The sequence below is a fragment of the Humulus lupulus genome, chromosome 8, assembly GCF_963169125.1.
Source record: "Humulus lupulus chromosome 8, drHumLupu1.1, whole genome shotgun sequence".
Taxonomy (NCBI): Eukaryota; Viridiplantae; Streptophyta; class Magnoliopsida; order Rosales; family Cannabaceae; genus Humulus; species Humulus lupulus.
This window is the reverse complement of record NC_084800.1, coordinates 37,853,334-37,871,894: the sequence shown is the minus strand read 5'-3', so window position 1 is coordinate 37,871,894 and position 18,561 is coordinate 37,853,334. Positions and strand designations below refer to the sequence as shown.

The following is an 18,561-nucleotide window of genomic DNA, read 5'->3' as shown; positions in this document are numbered from 1 at the left end:
TGCTCCGTCCCTCCACAAACAAAGCAAGGTTCTTGCGGTTCCGCTTGAGTGACCATGTGTGACTTTTTCCCATTTTTCGTCATTAAGACCTCAAACTGCTTTTTCAAAACTTCAAGTTGGGCCTTAATACTATCCTCTTCTCGAAGTTGATAGATCACAGATGGTTTGTGTCGGTTGGTGCTGTCAGTAGCACTTGGACCAGTCCAGGTGTGAGACTTTTTTGCAGTTTCTTCGAGATATTCAAGAGCATCGTCTGGCTCTTTTTCGAGGAATTCACCATTGCATAGCATCTCTACAAACTGGCGCTCACGACTCGTGAGGCCTTCATAGAAGTAATTGACCAAGCGCCAGTTCTCATAGCCATGGTGCGGGCACTGATTTAACAGATCTTTGAATATTTCCCAGACTTGATAGAACGTTTCATTGTCTTTTTGGGAGAATGTGGAAATTTGTCGTTTTAGACTGTTGGTCTTATGGCTGGGGAAGTGTTTTAGAAAGAAAGATTTGGTCATCTCCTCCCATGTTCCAATCGACCTAGGTCTCAAAGAGTACAACCAGCTTTTGGCTTTGTCCTTCAAGGAGAAAGGGAAGAACTTCAGTCGCACAGCATCGGCATTGTCGGCTCGGTTATAAAACGTGGCTACCACCTCCTCGAATTCTCTGATATGCACGTATGGGCTTTCATTTTCCATTCCATGAAATGTAGGCAGGAGTTGAATCATGCCAGGTTTAAAGTCTAATGCGGGCATATTAGGAGGGAAGATGATGCATGAAGGCGTGGAAGTGCGAGTAGGATGGAGGTAGTCATTGAGAGTTCTTGGTTGGATTTCATCATTGCGAGCCATTGCGAATGGGTTATTATCAGGGAAAGTTTGTGGAGAAGCTGGATTGGTGGAAGGAGTTCCGGTAGGAGTGGCAGATGAATTGGAAGAAGTGTCACTGGAAGTTTCGTGATGATTCATCCACTCTCGGAAATCAGAATTAGATGGATTTTATGTTTCTCTTTTTTTTTTTTTGATTTTTTTTTTTTTGTTAAACTTGTTCCCAGGTAGATTTGGAGGTTTTCGGGTGATCTCCAACGCCTTACTAGAACTCCCCGAGGTTATTGAGTAAGTATGGTGGATCACAAGTCAACCTTTTCGACCAAACAACCTTTAAGCAGAGTGAAATTGCTTATTTTGACAAAACAAGCTTGATTTTCTTATAGTAATAAGTTCAACAATGTAATAGTGCAAAGGTAGATGCTCGAAATGTTCCCAGGCCGATTGGGAAGGTTGCCAAGGTACCGCTTTAGACCCACACTTGCCTAGACAGAACTCCCCGAGGTTCCCAGGTAAGTGTGGAGGGTAACGCTATCACAAACCTTATTTAACAACCAATCTTTCTAGACAGAACAATATCGGTTTCTACCATTTGTAATATTACACAATTGTTCCCAATACTAAGTGTTTTATGATTGAAATTTTATGAACAATTTTATGCAATTTTATGTTTTTTTTAAAAAAAAACCTAAATCCTAAGGAAAATTAAGGCAAAGAAAGTAAAAGCCTAAACTAAGCAACAAAATAAAAAAAACACAAAAATAAAATAAAGAAAAGAGAATTAAAGTGAAGATGGAATAACAAGCTTAATCTTTTTTTTTTTTAATATGTATTAAACAAAAAAATAGAATAGAAATTAAGAAAGAAAAATGGACTAAGAATGAACTAAAAAGGAAAAAAAGTGATTATATAAATATATATATATGGTTTTTTTTTTTAAACAAAAGAAAGGAAATTTAAAAAGAAAGGAAAAAGATAAGAATAAATATATAAATGTTTTTTTTTTGGATTTTTTTTTTATAGTTATGTATATATATATATATGAATGTTTATAATATAAATATATATATTGTACCGAAAAAAAAAAGAATAAAAAAAAAAAGAAGAGAAAAGGTAAATATATAAATAAAGGAAATTTTGTTTTTATGATTTTTTTTTCTCTTTTTTTTGTTATAATTATAATAATTAATTAAAAATTAGTAAATAATAGAAACTATACTAACACAATATTTATTCTAACAAAAACACAAATAAGGTTACTAATATTTTTGTAAAAATTTCACTAAACCTTTGAAAATTTACCTCCCCGGCAACGGCGCCAAAATTTGTTTAACGCCCAAAATGTGACTACACTAAGCGGTAGTTGTAGTAAGATCGGGCGGTCGATCCACAAGGAGGTAACCTAAAATCAAAAGGTTAGTAGAAAATAGCACAAAAAGTTAGTAACAAGAAGTAAATAAAATTGTAAATGGAAAGATGTTTGAGATTTTGGTATTGTATTTTGATAAAGTGATGAAATGAGATAAGTGAAATAAAGGTAAGATGTAATCAAGAGTTTGAGAAAATGAAAGGTTTCAAGAATCATCCATATGCTTGTTTAGTTACTTGGTTACTTGATTTACAAAAATACACAAGTAAATAGTTCACATCCCAACATTTACTTGGAAAATCTAACATTAAAGTCCATAGTTTTTCTAACAAAAGTTCATTTGAGTTATAAAGTTCTTTACTTTAAAAGCACAATGTTAATCTTATGAAAAATCTAAAAATGACAAAATACCCAAGGGCAATAATGCAATAGAAGATTAGACATAAAATTATGTATCAATATTACTTTTACCAATTAGAAGCACATAGAAAGAGCATGACTAATCCTATATACTATTAGCATAAGTAAATAAAGATAGCAAAATAAAGATAGAGATGAAAGAACATAAATAACTCAAATATATTACATTAAGAACATAGTAAATCAAAGTAGCAAAATAACATCACTTGCATATGGAATCATCCCTAACCTTCCTAGGAAGATTAGGCCATTATGCTCATGATTCTCACAAAATTCTAAGAAGAAAATATGAGAAGAAAGCGAGTGGAAATTTTGCTATAGTTTCTCTACTCTAAAAATTACATACCAAATGTGAAGAGAGTGTCCCTATTTATAGATGGAGAAAATGACTAAAAAGAAATTAAACAACAAAATGGGGTTTACAAAATAAATCTGAAATATTAATAATAAGATATGATTTTGAAAAATCAAATCTTATTATTAATATTACCCTAGCTATTTTTGTGTATAGTCAAAATGCTCATTTTCTAAAATACCACAAAAACATGAGCTTTAAAGCTCAAAATGGAAATTTTACAAACCCAATACCCACAAAATATGGCTGAAGACACAAGAGGGTTTTGACCCACTTTTAGCCAATGAGGGGGTGCCACGTAGGCAGGCTGTTGGAAGATGTCATTGGGTCACGGGCCTATGTTGTGGCTGGGAGAGTTGGGCTTGCACGTGACTGGGATGGCTGAAAAGAGGAGCTAGGCTCTTTGGGCGGATTGGGCCGTTGGGCCTGGAGGGAAACAAGGTTGCATGCATTAGAATTGCTAATTGATGGAGGCTGAAGGATATGCATATATGTGCATATGAGTTTTGGAGGATTAATGGTCACGTGGGGAGCTTGCTGAAGAAATGAAGCAAGGACTAACAAAAGGTCAAAGCTGGGTCAAAGGTGAGTCAAAGGTCAAAGATGGCTGCTGGGACGCGTGGTATGCAAGGGGCGCGACAAGTGGCGCGCTGGAGAGAAGGGAAAGCTGCGGGCCTATGGTGCTTTGGGCCGAATTTCTGGGCTTCAATTTTTGCAAAAATGCCAACTTTTCCTCCATTCTTCAACTTTATTTATTTCTTTCTTCTTTGTGACAAAATGCATATTTAATTCCTACAAAATAACAATAAATTAAATCATAATTAAATATTTTCATTTATAAAATAAATCATATTAATTTAATGAAAATATTAATTAAACTTAATTTATTTTGGCTATTAAAATAAATAAATAATGCAATTTTCACCACTAATCAAAACCCTAATTTTTTTCCTTTCTCTTTCTCTCTCCTGTCGACTCTCTCTCTCCTTCTCACTTGTCTGCCTCTCCTTTTTCCCCATTGCTAGCCTTGGCAGTTCCGACGTGTAAGACTTATTGGCTACACGTGCACTACCACCGTGCACCTCTCAACATCGTGAACTCCATCCCAAAGTTTGGATGCTTGACTTGTCATTTTCGTCGTGAGTGGGAGTCGTGAACCACACTGAATGTTTGGAGCTCCACAACTGTTCATGGAGGCTCTTTTTGTCCAAACTGTCGTTGCAACTTTGCTCCCCACGCCAAGAGGAGTTGAAGACCACCAGAGGCGACGAAACCATCTCGCTGGAATCCATGCAGAGCTCAACCCATGAGGATCGACGTCTAGGCGGAAATCCAGCGCAGCCCCTTACCCAGCTCGGCTCTGCCACATCTGGGTCCAACGACGAGAAGAAAAAAGGTTGAGCACAGGGTGGCGTAGATCTAACAATTTTGACGGGTATGGTGGTGGATACTGTTGCAATTTATGTGTTTAGTATAACTATTGCTATATGTATGTTTGAAATGTTTGTGTATATATGATGCAATTTCTAGGTTTGATAGAAATGTTGAATGTTCTGGGTTTAGAATTTTAAGTTATATTATAAATTTTGATTTGTTTTTTAATTTATAAGATTAATCTTTTGTATTTTTTTGATAAAAATAATATTTTGTTTTTGAAGATTTAATAATGAAGGAAGTTTTCTAAAATTCTAGATTTTAGTTTTAATATTTAAAATGTTTTTTAAAAAATATTTTTTCTATTTTAAATTTAATTTAAATTAAAATTTTAAATATATTATAAATTGGACCAATTAGGACATGTCGCATGTACACTCGATTAGATTTTAACTGTAACGCCCTACTACCGTAGGGACCGTTACGGTGACCATTTTAAACAGTGATAAACTCGCTAATCGAGTCATTTGGCCATAATCGTGTAACTAAGTATGATTAACGGTTTAGGATTAAAAAATTTAGTTACGGATACAACGTTTCATTAGAACGTTTACTGTATACATTGGGATCCCAAAAATATAATTTAAAGGTTAATTACAAGAAAATATTTACAACCAACCGACCTAAGCGGCAAAATAGGGTTTAACCCTAGTTCCTCTTTCAACCCTCAGCCGTGGCGGTCAATCAGTCGCATATGTACACATCGTCACCTAAGCTCTCCAACTTAATGATGGTTCAGCTTTCTTTTGCCTTTACCTGCACCACATAGCACCCGTGAGCCGAAGCTTAGCAAGAAAACTTAATATGTTCATGAACAGTAATAATATGTTACCAAATCATAACATGCATGCCTAGCAATAGTAACCCCATCCATGCATGCAAATAAGTCCAAATAATGATGGTTGTGGGCCCTGCCCTCCTGTATGGATGAGTGATTAACACTTAAGGTTCTGATAACCATGCTGGGGCGTGTAGCCCTAATCAAATGAGTGACTAAGGAGTAAGTCACTAATATGGGTTCTGCACCCTTAGCCATGTGACGATGCAGTCACTTGGGCCTTCTGACCCTGGCTCAGATGAGTGACTAATGAGTGAGCCACTAATATAAACCAAATGAGTGACCATGGAGTCACTAATGTGAGTTCCACACCCTTAGCCATGTGACGATGTAGTCACCTGGACCTTTTAGCCCTGGCTCTAAGTGACTAGCCATTAGACTAGACAAGCGCTTTTAGTTTTCATCGAACTTGAGGTCGGTCAAGCATTTGTAATGCCCCGAATTTCCTAATAAGGTTTAGGACCTTGATTAGGAGGCTGGGAGGGCCATAATTGTTTTACTATGTTATTTAATGATTATATGCATGTTTACATGAATTATATTATTATATGATGGTAAATGCATGCATATGGGTGTATTTATGATTATAAGGGCATTTTGGTAATTTGGTCGTTGTGGGCGTAATTGTGTATTTGGGTGCATGGTTGTGATTAATTTATATGGCCATCTTATAAGGTGGATTGGTTCGAGCTATTCGGCATGAGACGATCATGAAATGTAGGTGCTCGGTCTAGTCACAACGGGTTTAAGCTCGGGGCTCGAGGTGAGTCTCGGGGTGTTTTAATGATTAGAGTGTTACCGGGCATTAAAGGGTAATGGGATATGATTTATTGGTATTTGAGAATATTGAGATTAGCGGGAATTAGGAAGCGTTAATTATGATTAACGAGATAAGTGGAAAGTACCAATTTTACCCTTGAAATGGTTTTAGAAGCCTTAAATGACCTAGGGGTATTTAGGTCATTTGGTTTGGATATATGTGAAGCTTTAGATGGCTATAGAAACAGAACAAAAATAGAGCAAGAAATTCCCTCCCTGTACATCCATTCCTCTCATTTCCTCTTTGGAGTTTTTGGAGCTCAAAGTGAGATTTCAAGCTAGGAAATCAAGGGGCTGGGTTTGTAGACTTAGTTCAGCCATTGGAGAGGGTTTAATTCCAGGTTTGAGGTAAGTTTTATCCATTAACTTTCTGGTTATACTCTGTTTTATCTTTGAGTTTTCAGCTTGTAATCATTTGGTGGATAGTTGGAATTAAAGGGAGTTAAGTTGATGTTTTACTTAGGTTTTGATGAGGGTGAGTTGTAGATAAAGTTTAGGGGTTAAATTGGGTGTTAGGTTGGTGTTTTGGGTTGGTTTGAAGGGCTGGTTCCAAGGGAAAACACAGGGGGGTCGAGTTGGTGCGTTGCTGGTTTTTGGCTGAGTTGCATATTGAGTCGCGGCATGGCATAGGTGAGTCGCGGCCCAAGGTGCCTGTCAGGGAAGGCAGCCTCTGTTTGAGGGGCGCGCCGCGGCGCAACTGTGGAGGGCCGTGGCCCTTGGTGTCTTTTTGGCCAGAAAAGTGTTTTTAGCTTGGGGATTCAAGCCTTAGGGCTCGGGGTTGAACCTAGTACCCGGTTGAGTAGTGTTTGATGTCTCGGAGGCTAGGTTTTGGTTTGGGAATTTATATTGATCATTTTTATTGATGATATCCTATATTTGGTTATGACTAGGTGACCGCTAAAGGACTAAAAGTTGATCGTTCTCAAGGGTCGTTCTTTTAATCATTCTAGATCGACTTTGAGGTAAGAAAACTGCACCCTGTGTATATGTGACATGCATGGCTATTCTTGATGCATGTTGGTTGATAATTAAGTATGACATGTATGGCTATTCTTGATGCATGTTGGTTGGTTATTAAACATGACATGCATGGCTATGATTGGTGCATGTTGGATTGTTAAGTATAATGCATGTGATGCATGAGGAACATGTGATTAGGACATGCTTTGAGTACTAAATATGACATTGTACAGAGCCTGTGCCTCTGGGTTTGTGCATGGTCCTAATTGTATCAATACTTGTTGAGTAAGCATGCTGAATACCTTGTTTATGGATGTTGGACATGTGATATATATCTGGTGGCATGGCTTACCTGTGTATGGTGCTGACTTATTAGTCAAAATCGGCAATGGTGTCAGATCCGTTTGTGAAGCTGTGACTTATTAGTTAAGTTCACAACGGGCTGAGCACTGGTCGTGTTTTACTGACCCAAGAGTCAGAAATGGCAGAGCATTGTGAATGCCGGGCCAAATGAAGATTAGATCTAATCGAGGTCGGCATTGAATGACTCATATGGGGTATTAATGCTGGACCGACCGGAAGGTCAATGAAAACTATAAGTGCTTGCCTGGTCTAAGACCAGATGTTGTAGCCAGGGCATATGGCCCCGGTGACTGTTTGTCACATGGCTAGGGGACGATGTCCATAGTTACGACTCTAGAGTCGGGAGGAAGGTTATGTTGGTGACCATTCACCATGCACCTGTCCTGATCGAACTTATGAAAGGACAACCTACCAGTTAAGCCTTGGTGAACCTATCGTCACATGGCTAAAGGGTGCTGACCCCACATATGTGACTCTTGTGTTAGTCACTTATTTGTTTGGACTGTTGGTCCTGAATAATCATTACAATTACTGTTGATATTGTATCATGTTATATTGTGTTTTCTTGCTGGGCTTCGGCTCACGAGTGCTATGTGGTGCAGGTAAAGGCAAAAGGAAGCTGGACCATCCTTGAGTTGGAGAGCTTAGGTGATGACGTGTACATATGCAGCTGCTCGTCCGCCACGGCCGAGGTTTAAAGTGGAACTAGGGTTAAACCCTGTTTTTTCGCATAGAACGGCCTGTTGTAAATATCTTTTTGGTAATAGACTCTGAAATTATATTTTCGGGATCCCAATGTGTATACTAAACGTTCTAGTGAAACATTAAATCTTAACCAAAATTTTTAATCCCTAAACCACTAATCATACCTAGTTTTCACGATTTTGGCCAAATGACTCGATTAGCGAGTTTAGCACTGTTTACAAGGCACACCGTAACGGTCCCTGGAGTTGGGGCGTTACAGCATTAATGTTCATGATGAATCATCCAATGCTTATGTCGATTAGATCTAATATTTTCGGCTTGCGTTAAATATGCTAAAACTGTTCTTGACTCTTAAGCCAATATCATACGACCAATGCACAGTACTATTGCTGAACTTGACTAATGAGTCACAACTTCACAGTTAATACTGACACCATTGCCGATTTCTGACTCATGGGTCAGTGCCATACATAAGTAAGCAGTGCAACCAGGCATATATTGTAACGCCTTGGTTACCCCAGAACAGTTACGGTGAACCGGAAATTTAACTCGCTACCCGAGTCCTTTGATTAAAAACGTGCTTCTAGGTATTATTAACATGCTAAGGTGGAAAACCAATCAAAAGGAAATTGTTGACTGTGTTTTTAGTCAACGACGTGAGAACGTCAATAACGACAAGCCTTCAAGAGAATGTAAACGACAACAGACAGTTTAATCAATGAAAGTAAATAACACAAGAGATTTTATAGTGGTTCAGCCCCGATCAGTCGGTAATAGCCTAATCCACTTAGAGATCTTATTACTCTATTCACACTCAAGATCAGATGAACCAGTGTCAACTGAGTTTCTTAAGTGTAAATATTCAAGAATACAAAAAAGGGTTCTCTCAAGAAAAACACACTTTCTCTCTCTAGAACTCAGACTAATTCTCAATTTGCCAAAAAGTCCTTTTACGATCCCATCAACCCTCTATTTATAGGCTTGGGATCCTCAACTGATATCCCCTTCAGATAGGGATATTTTATTATTCATCTTATATTTAAATTACAAAAAATATTTAAAATACAACAGATTCCTCAATTTGAGTGAGGAATGAGAGATTCCCGCGATGTCCAGACCGATTCTTACTGAAGTAGTTTCCGGGAATTTGACGTAGTCTAGTTTGCTTGTTGATGATTATCGTCTTCTGACCAAGGTCCGAGCCACATGCATTGGCTCTCCTCGGACATGGTCCGAGCCAACCTCTTTGAGCATACCTCGGACTAAGGTCCGAGCCAAGTAATTTGGCTCCTCGGACTAGGGTCCGATCGGACCTATTTTTGCCTTCTCCTCGGACCAGGGTCCGAGGCAATCACCCTTGCCTCTCCTCGGACTTGGTCCGAGCCAACCATCTTGGAAGCTCACCTCGGACATGTCCGAGCCAAACATCTTGGAAGCTCACCTCGGATAGGTCCGAGCCAAGCACTTGGAAGCTCACCTCGGATAGGTCCAAGCCAAGCACTTGGTTCCTCCAACTAAGGTCCGATCGGACCTTTTGTGGCCTCTCCTTGGCCAAAATCTAAGTCCGATCGGACCTGCTGCTTCTGTCCCTCGAGCCAAAGTCCAAACCCATCCTTTAAGCTCCTTAGACTTGGATTTGAACCAAACACTTGGGCTTCTCGGACAAGGGTCCGAGCCAAGCACACCTTAGCCCAAGTATTCTCCTCGGGTGTATTTGACTTGACTATGGTATCTCTCAAGCAATCCAAATTCTTCACTGATGCATTGGGCTACTGCTAAGCCAAATCACCCAACTAATCCATGCCACGCGTCAATTTTACTGCCACATCATCCTTTTCAAATTTTGGGATAACATTTGCCCCCCAAGTTTATTATATGATACATTCACATAATAAACTTTTTCTCCAGGTGACGTCATTATAAAAAATAATAACTGTTCATCTCCATGCAGCAGACCCACGATCACTGCAAAAAATTGCCCATGATCATGGAGAGAAAAAATAGTCCCGAAATGCCAAGGGTCCAAAAATAAACAATAAACCTCACTTTTTTCCCTTTAAATAACCTAACTTTACACACTTTTCTTCACACAAGAAAAAATCACATTTTTTTTTAAAAAACCTCTCTTCTTCTTCCTTATTTCTTGGCCGAAACCCCCAAAACTTCTCTTCTTCTTACCGAATCTTCAAGAACTTCAAGGGAAGCTCTCCATCTTCAAGCAATCTTCAATCAAGCCAAAGGTTCTCCAACCTTGAGTAAGTCTTCTTTCCCATGCCTTTACATTGTTGTAATTTTTCAAAAAAATTCCATGAGAACTCATGCCATGGCCGAAACTTATTGTTGAGCTTGTTCTTGAATCTCATATAAATGCTTGTATAATGTGTTAGATTGTTATTTTGATGATGTTTGTGGTATGGGTAACCCAACATTACCTTTAATTTCATAGGGATTTCAAGGAAAATGGGTTAATTTGACATAAATCATGAGTATGGGTTTTGGGGTTTTTGATAGTATAGTGGGTTTTCAAGAACATGAGAAAACCTTTCCACTTCCATGCTTTGATCTTGCTTTTGTATGTGTGAATGAAGAAGTGTGTTTATGATAGGGATATTAGGGCTTTGCTTGTACGGTTTGGGTCTTATGTTTAGGCTTGGGGTATGAAAAATGTATAGTTAAGGAAAGTGGCCAATCAGCCACTGAATTTCTGGGCAAGTATGTGGTCCGATCGGACCACATTTTAACCTTCTTGGATGCCCATGTCCGATCGGACACAGTGGGCTGTTAGTGGCTAGGATCCTCGGAGGCACAAGGCGCGCTAGGTGCTCGGACATTCGGACCGTGGGGTGCGCATCTCCTCTGTCGCGCCATGTACGATCGGACGTATTGTGGATTGCTTGGCGCTGGGCTCGCACGGAAGCAAGGCTGCTGAACATCTCCTCAGTCGCACGCTTTAGAGTACCTAGGCATCCGAGCGGATGCACTCACTCCCCTTGGCTTAGAATCCACAATGTGGTCCGATCGGACCACACTCACTCTCCTAGGCTTCGGCCTTCTTCATTTTCTTTTAAACGCATACCCAGCCCTTTGGCATGCACACACGCACACATAGGGAATCTAGCCTCTTTGGAAAACCTCAAAATTTTCCACTTATATAAACTTTAGTGACCTTAAATACTCCAAGTACTTTATAGGCACTTTTGGGCACTAAGATAATTTTTTTCCTTATGTGCTATATTTTTATAACTTAGAAAAAAATTTCTAAGTATAAAAATAAATTTTATTCTTGTTGAATTTTCTCTATATGGTTACTCACTTCCCCATTTTTTATTCATTTTTGTAGATGAATCGCTCTGACTATAGGGGAGGTGACAACCATACGGACTCTGATACATCCATCCCGCAATCAATCGAGACTCCTCTAAATAGCGATTCCTCACCAAACTCGTCTACCGGTTGTACTCCAGAGGACCGCCTTCGTCGCTTCAAGCAGATCCTCCCTCGCTCAGCCTTGTATCTCCTCCACAAGGAACAGTTTCTTCAACAAGTTTCTCAGTCGACGATGAGGGTGAAACAATCCAACAGACTTCTTCAGGAACGTGATCCACAGGTTGCTCGCAGAGCGGTGGAGAAGGTGGTAAAGCGCAGTCACGCTCGCACTGCCACTCCTTCAGAAGAACCTTCTCAGAAATTTGCTACCGTGATCCAGGACTTGGCTGTTCAACGGCCACGTAAGGGGGGAGAAGAAGAACCTTCCTGGTTCATTGCCGAAGCTTCAAGGCTTAATCATGCGTTGTTCCAAAAACACATCGAGGCTTTGGGCTTGAGCCTGGTCAAACGTGATATGCACGGGCTCTCATCAGAGAGCCAATAGGCCTGGTGGAACATACTGTGCCTGGTCCAGGCATCATGTGCACGCCGGAGCGACACTTCCGCTACACCCCTATTTCCGGTCTGTAGCGGATTACTTCAATATCTCCCCATTCTAGATCGCACCGAATGGGATCCAGGCACTCTCTGCGTTGTACATCCTCTACTTCCTGCATGGTTGGGACGAGCCCACCCCTCACGAGGTGCACTACTTATTTGACCAGAGGACCAATCCCTCCCACAACAACACGGGCTTCTTTCACTTCTACCACAGGCAAAGAGGGACTACATACCTCAGTGGTATCTCTCACAAATAGAACCCCGAGAAGTATCACAAAGAATACTTCCTTACATCGGACATTACGGCCAACAACTTGGCCTTTACACATGCGGGTCCATTCGAGCGACCCTTGCCTACTAAAGGGATGTTTGAACGAGCAGAGAAGTTGGCTAGCATGAGTCCTGGGGAGAAGGATTTGAAAAAGCTGGTCACTGTGGACCTCCTTCAGATGGTAAGCCTGATACCGTGTGGCCAAGATATGGCGATGGAAAGTACCACTGGGGAGAACAACACGACTGATTAGTCCAACGCGGGCACGGAGCTAGTGACTGATCAGCTTTCTCCTGGACCTTCTCCGCTCTCTCGTAGACCTGGTGACCTTGTCATTAGGGAGCCTGAGCCTCAGCGCAGATCTGCCATTCCCGCTCAGTCCGGGAAAGGAAAGGCTATCCAGGTTGAGAGGGAACTCAGCTCATCCTCGGATGATGAGGATGAGTTCCTCGATCAGATCCTCAACACAGGTAACACATGTCTAGTGACCATAGGAATATTTTTAATAACTTGGTAATTCGAGAGTAACAAAATTGTAGTATATACTCATGTACATTTTCTTATGTTTATATCTCTAACAACTTTGTGTTTTCCTCTTTTGCAGATCCAGACATGTTCAGACAGTGCATTGCTTCTGCTCCAAAGAGGAAAGTCGGTGATGGAAGTGGCTCCATGCCCCCAAGGAAGATTTCGAAGGTAGTACCGCCCAGCCAAGGGAGACAACCCGAGGGACCGACTACACTCCCACCGCTGACTCCCTCTTCGCTTCCTCCCTCTGCGAGCTTAACTCCTACCCGCCTGGCTAGCTCGAGTGAGGTCCTCCGTGCTGCTAGTGACCTAGGAAAAGGACTACTTGAGGAGATCGACCATGACGCTTCAATGCTCCAAAGCTTTGAATCCTTCCCTCGGCTTAGCGTTGAAGTCGTCCTAAGAAGAGGGCTTGCTCAACTGATGAAGGTAGGTATTTTGTCTTAAGACAATTTGTTATTAATATTTTTGCTTGCAATAACCTCTTGTCTTTCATGCAGTCACTTGTCACCATCAGTCATGCTCAGCTCCGAGCGGTTGATTACAAGGAGTTGATCAAGGTACTAAACGATCAACTGGTGGAGGCCCAAGCTAAAGTAGAGACTTTAACGACTTCAGAAAAAGACTCCAAATCCAAGTTGGAGCAGGCAGAGAAAACCGTAGCTGAACGGGATGAGTCTCTTAGGAAACTTTCTGATGAGAATCAGCAGCAGGTTCAAAACAACAATTCCTTGACAGCCCAACTGGAGAAGTTATCCCTCGAGAACAAGGAGTTAGCTCGGGATAATGAGAGACTGATCAGCGAAAATGAAGATTTAAAACAAGAAAATGAGTTTGATTTAATTCGCTACGAGGAGGCTAGCTTTGACTGCTTTTATCAGGTCTGGAAGCTGAATAAACCTCTCAAGCTCGATTTTTTCACCAAAGAGGTCCAAGCAGAGGAGCTTGCTAGATACAAAGCAAGGGCTGATGAAGAAGCTGCCAATCCTCCTGGACCTGCACCCACCTCCTCTATCTTATCGTTCCGAGCAAGAGGAGCAGTTGAAGCTGAGGAGGGGGTTGATCAACCCACCAGAGAAGCAAGCTAGTGACTCCTTACCCTGCTAGAGCACATCTGCATGACTAGTTGTAGCCTTATTAGTTTTTATCATAGTTTACTTAATTTTGTATATTCTTGCTCGGATGAGTGAGCTATCTTGACACTTAGTACTTTACTTTTTCTTTTTTGACTAACTCCAAACTTGTAAGTCTTTATTGTGAATAGTAAAGTTCCTAGATGCCTTAAATTTCACATGAGTATTTAGTTTTCTAAGTTAGAAATTCTAACCATTCCATAAGTCCATACTAAATGTACTTCCTCATGCTCTTATTGCTCTAACCTTTTATGAGCCTAAATTTTATCATTACACGAATATCTGTTTCTAACTTAAAATTTTAAAAATTCTAAGTTACTTAAGCTTTGTTAAACAAGTTAGCTTAATGGCCTTTTTAGACTTCCAAACTTACAAGTCAGCCCAAAAACAGATATATTTGCTCGTGCTCTTATTGCCTGTGTTGAAGTACAAACCAGTATACCCTATGTGCCCCCCAAGTGATTGAGGGTTGATAAATCCTTGATCACTTGCTACTTGATCGAATTTGTCCGAGTAGTCATTACTCGTGAAACACATAAAATACACAAACATATTTCGGTAGTTGACCACTACAAAAACATTATTTAAACGTTGGTCATTCATATCATGATACCGACCAGTTGAACACTGTCCGGTATATATTTACACTTAGTTTTTAGAAGACCTGTTTTGTTTAAATCATTATGACAGTTGAACACTGCCAAGCAAGAATAATCAACACATATGCAAAATTTGTAGCAAGATTCGACCACGCTGTGCGTGGTCTTTTTTATTACTTGTATTAATAAGTGACAAAACGTGTCTAACCACGAGTTCCAAACAAAATAACATTGTTCAAAATAATGTGACTGAGTAGCAAATAACCAGCTCACAAACAAAAACTTAAATAACAAGTTAAGCACTTGATACAAAGCTACTACTCTGCAAGCAGTATTTATTGATAATATTTTCTCAAGTGCTCGCCATTCCAGTAGTTCCTGATCAGCTCTCCATTCAACCGAGCAAGCTTGTAGGTGCCGGGTGGCAAGACTTGCTCAATTTGATATGGTCCTTCCCAGTTTGGTCCTAGCACACCAGCTGTTGGGTCTCTTACAAACACCTTTCTGAGGACCAAATATCTGACCTGGAACTTTCGATCTTGCACTCTGGAATTGAAGTAGCTTGCCACTTTTTGCTGATGAGCAGCAACTCTGAGGCTTGCCTCCTCTCTTCTCTCCTCGAGGAAGTCCAATGATTCTGTTAACAACTGATGGTTCTCCTCTTGGTTGTACATGGTCCTTCTATGAGATGGTGGGTCTATCTCCACAGGTAGCATGGCCTCATACCCATATGCCAAAGAGAATGGGGTATGTCCGGTTGCCGTCCGAGCAGTAGTCCTATATGACCAAAGGACCTCTGGTAACTCTTCTGCCCAAGCACCCTTAGCTTGCTCCAGGCGCTTTTTCAGAGTGTCCTTCAATGTTTTGTTTACCGCTTCAACCTGCCCATTGGCTTGAGGATGTGCTACCCAGGAGAAACTTTTGGTGATGCCATGCCGAGTGCAAAAATCGGTAAATATGTCGCTGTCAAATTGGGTGCCATTATCAGACACTATCTTCTTAGGCAGTCCATAGCGACATATTATGTTCTTAACCATAAAGTCCAATACTTTCTTCAATGTGATCGTGGCTAATGGCTCGGCCTCAGTCCACTTAGTAAAATAATCTACCGCGACCACTGCAAACTGCACTCCTCCTTTTCCTTTGGGCAACTTCCCGATCAGATCAATACCCCACACTGCAAAAGGCCACGGACTTTGCATTTGCTTCAAGACATTTGGGGGCGCTCTGGGCACTTTAGAAAATCTTTGGCATTTGTCACACCTCCTCACATATTCCATAGAGTCCTCGTTCATGGTAGGCCAGAAAAATCCTTGCCTCAAGATCTTTTTAGATAGACTCTGCCCCCAAACATGATCTCCACAAAACCCTTCATGCACCTCAGCTAATAAGTTCTTTGACTGGTCGGGCGTTATGCACCTGAGTAGAGGTAGGGAATACCCTCTCCTATACAACACTCCATCCACCATGGTGTATCTAGCAGCTTGCCTCATAACCTTCCTTGCTTCATTACGACCATCTGGGAGGGTCCCTTGCTCAAGGTAAGCAATGATGGGAGTCATCCAGGTGTCGGCTATCGTGATCGACATGGCCTCTTGTTTATCAATGCTCGACTCCGCCAAGTATTCTACCGGTACTATATTCAGAGTGTTGGCATCTTTTGCACTAGCAAGCTTTGCTAGAGATTCTGCATTGGAATTCTGCTCCCGTGGTACTAGCTTGATGGTATACTCCTCGAACTATGCTAGCAAATCTTTGGTTTTGTTTAAGTATGCCACCATGCGTAGGCCCCTTGCCTGGTATTCCCCCAATACTTGATAGACCACCAATTGGGAATCACTATTTATCTCTACCGACCGGGCACGTACATCTCTAGCCAGTCGCAAGCCTGCTAAGAGGGCCTCATACTCCGCCTCATTGTTAGAAGCATTAAATCCGAATCTTAGTGCACAATGAATTCGGTGCTTCTCTGGTGTGACTAGTATAATCCCAGCTCCTGAATGGTGCTCATTCGACGACCCATCAACAAAAAGTTGCCAAGTAGGAATTTCTTCTTTTTGCCCAGTAACACTCTCTTGTTGGTTGGGAACATTAGCGATTCCGGTACATTCAGCGATGAAATCTGCCAAAGCTTGACCTTTAATATCAGTCCTCGGTTGGTACTTGATTTCAAATTGGCCTAGCTCAACTGCCCATTTAAGTAGCTGACCAGACGACTCCGGCTTCTGTAAAACTTGGCGTAGAGGCTGGTCAGTAAGGACCTTAATGGGGTGTGCTTGGAAGTATGGCCGCAATTTTTGTGATGCAAGTACCAAGCAGTAAGCCAACTTCTCGATCATGGGATACCGGGACTCCGCTCCTATCAATCGCTTGCTAACATAATATACTGGGTGCTGCACCTTATCCTCCTCACGTACTAAGGCAGCACTAACAGCGTGCTCCGTGACTGCTAGGTACATAAATAGGTCTTCTCCATCAACTGGCTTGGAAAGAACAGGAGGTTGGGCCAAATGCTCCTTGTTCACACTCTGCGGTCCACTCAAACTTCTTGCCTCCTTTAAGCAGGTTAAAAAACGGGACGCACTTGTCCGTTGATTTCAAAACGAACCTGCTGAGAGCCGCAATCCACCCAGTCAAGCTTTGCACATCCTTTATTCTTGCCGGAGACTTCATCTCTATGAGAGCCTTGATCTTCTCTGGATTTGCCTCTATTCCTCGGGAGTTAACAATAAACCCAAGGAATTTTCCAGAACCCACTCCAAATGAACACTTGAGGGGGTTTAACCTCATGTTATACTTCCTCAATATTGCAAAGCACTCCTCTAAGTCTCGCACGTGCCCCCCAGCTTCCTTTGACTTCACCAGCATATCATCTACGTATACCTGCATGCTCTTGCCGATTAAGTCTCGAAACATATCATTCACCAAACGCTGATAGGTAGCTCCTGCGTTCTTCAATTCGAAGGGCATGACCTTATAGCAGTATAGCCCTATATCTGTTCGGAAGCTGGTATGCTCTTCATCAGGAGGATGCATGCTGATCTGGTTGTACCCCGAATACGCATCCATGAAGGACAAGGTCTCGTGACCAGAGGTTGCATCTACCAACTGGTCTATTCTTGGTAAAGGAAAGCAATCCTTCGGGCACTCTTTGTTTAGATCAATAAAATCTACACAATTCCTCCACTTTCCATTGGGTTTGGGCACCAACACTGGGTTTGAAACCCAAGCTGGGTAGTATGCCTCTCTGATAAACCCATTCTCCTTCAATCGCTCTACCTCCTCCTTAAGGGCCTTTGCTCGATCCTTGTCAAGCAATCTCCTCTTCTGCTGCACCGCTGGATATCCTTCATCCACGTTGAGCACGTGGCTGATCACAGTTGGTGAGATACCCACCATATCCTTGTGAGACCAGGCAAAGACATCTTGATTCCTTCGCAAGAATTCTATCAGCTGTGCTCTCACCTCAGCTTTCAACTTCTTTCCAATCTTGATCCTTCTCGTCGGGTCATTCTCATCTATAGGGACCTCCTCTAACTCCTCAGACGGTCCCACATCACTCTCATAATCCCCAAAGCAAGGATCAAAATCTCTTCCCTCGCTTTGGGCAACGCCCTATTTGGTGACTTCATCACCGGATGGGATCTTCTGCTTTTTCAAACTAGGAGTGCTCTCCTGGCCACACTCCTCTAACATCTCTTCATCATTCACTACTACAAGACTTTGGTCTACATCCATCTCATCCACCTCCTCTCTCTCAACACATACAATCATGTTGTTCTCCTTGGCACCTTTCTTCGCCTTAGCTATCGAGGCATTATAGCACTCCCTAGCCTCCCTTTGGTCTCCTTGGACACAGCCTATGCCAGCGCTGGTCGGGAACTTCATGGATAGGTGCCAAATTGAAACTACCGCATGTAAGTTGGTGAGTAGTGGTCGACCAATAACCACATTGTAGGCGGACGGGCAGTCAACAATCAAAAACTCAGTCATTACGATTTCATGCTTGGGGGCTTCCC

General features: G+C 41.5%; 1 non-coding gene across 1 annotated transcript; it reads left to right on the top strand.

The window, feature by feature from the left end:
- The first annotated feature begins 357 nt into the window (after positions 1 to 357).
- Positions 358 to 464, top strand: LOC133799102 (small nucleolar RNA R71). The gene has a single exon (XR_009876305.1). It is a non-coding gene; the product is annotated as a small nucleolar RNA R71 (small nucleolar RNA).
- The last annotated feature ends 18,097 nt before the right edge of the window (positions 465 to 18,561 follow it).